The sequence below is a fragment of the Somniosus microcephalus genome, unplaced genomic scaffold (assembly GCF_052327205.1).
Source record: "Somniosus microcephalus isolate GS21.2 unplaced genomic scaffold, FLI_Smic_1.0 unresolved_chr4, whole genome shotgun sequence".
In the NCBI taxonomy this organism is placed as follows: domain Eukaryota; kingdom Metazoa; phylum Chordata; class Chondrichthyes; order Squaliformes; family Somniosidae; genus Somniosus; species Somniosus microcephalus.
The window spans coordinates 20,943,038-20,944,481 of NW_028225182.1; the positions used below are offsets into that span (position 1 = coordinate 20,943,038).

Consider the following 1,444-nt stretch of genomic DNA (forward strand, 5'->3'; position numbering starts at 1 on the left):
AGGCCCCACCGAGATTTGAACTCAGGATCGCTGGATTCAAAGTCCAGAGTGCTCACCATTACACCATGCAACCGACGCTGAAGAATTGATTAGATTCTTTTCTCAAAATCAACAACATTACTGTCTCCACCATTATACTTTGTCTCGGCCTGGTCTCATCCTTAACTTCAGCTTGCCCACTTGCCCCTCTGCTAAACCTCGGTTCTGAGCAAATCACACAGCTGCCTTGATGGCTATCGGTTCTCAAATCTTTGCTTCTTTTTCACTCTGCTCATAGCAACTTGTATTGCAGTCCTGCCAGGTAAAATGTGTATATGCTTTGCAAGGCACTGCTGCACTAAAGAAAAGCAAATGTTAACTTTTTTCGAGAATACGAAGTGCAATGCCTACGTTTCAAGAAGCACTACTTTCAATTTCAACAAGTATGCCAGCTGAATGCAGCTTGCAAAGAAAATGTTGAGCAACCTGCTGTGCAGTCAAACGAAGCACTGGACAACACACATCTTTCTGCCCCGCTTATTTGGAACTGGGAATGAGCAGTTGAGCCTATCATCTGATGTCGAGAACAATAAATCAACCGTCATTGTTTCAGGCAGCAAACGGTCGGTATGCAGATGCCACGTTATATGTCCCAAATTTCCAGCAGCTGGGACAACAAGAATTCAGCTTCCACCAAGATTTGAACTCAGGTCGCTGGATCCAGAGTGCTCACCATTACACCATGGAACCTTTGCTGAAGAAGTCATTAGATTCTTTTCTCAAAATCAACAACATTACTGTCTCCACCATTATACTTTGTCTCGGCATGGTCTCATCCTTAACTTCAGCTTGCCCACTTGCCCCTCTGCTAAGCCTCGGTTCTGAGCAAATCACTCAGCTGCCTTGATGGCTATCGGTTCACAAATCTCTGCTTCTTTTTCATGCTGCTCATAGCAGCTTGTATTGCAGTCTGTGGTGTATGTGTCTTTAAGAGCCCCAGGTGTGCTGTAATGCCGGTAATTGCCACTCGGGCTATATAAGCCTGTATATTGTGTGTATCCGTTGGAACCCCCACCAGACTTGCTTAGTAACTACCGATGAACCAACTCCTGTCTTCAGTGTCTTTATCTACACACGGACACTACAGTGGCGACGAAGTGGAAACGGACTTACCTGCAATTCGGCAGCACCTCAAGGACATCGATTCCTCGGGCGTCCAGAGGACTCTTGGAAGTGAGAGAAGCTGTGGTTTCACCAGCTGACCAAGCTGGTGGCAGGTACTGCGCAAATCCTTCCTGGGCATCAGTCTGGGGCTCCAGCGGCTGGCTCTACAGCTGAGACAGGCAGCGAAATCGGAGGCAAGCAATAACAGACGGGGAGGGAACACTCAGGAGACGGCCGGCGTGGCAAACAGGTCAGCGTTCAGACCTCCGGCGGGAACAAGTCCCCAACCCTAAATAAAAAA

The 1,444-nt window shown here is 47.7% G+C and overlaps 1 non-coding gene across 1 annotated transcript; it reads right to left on the reverse strand.

The window, feature by feature from the left end:
* trnaq-uug (transfer RNA glutamine (anticodon UUG)) lies at window positions 1–73 on the reverse strand. Its single transcript has one exon. It is a non-coding gene; the product is annotated as a tRNA-Gln (tRNA).
* Window positions 74–1,444: the final 1,371 nt, after the last annotated feature.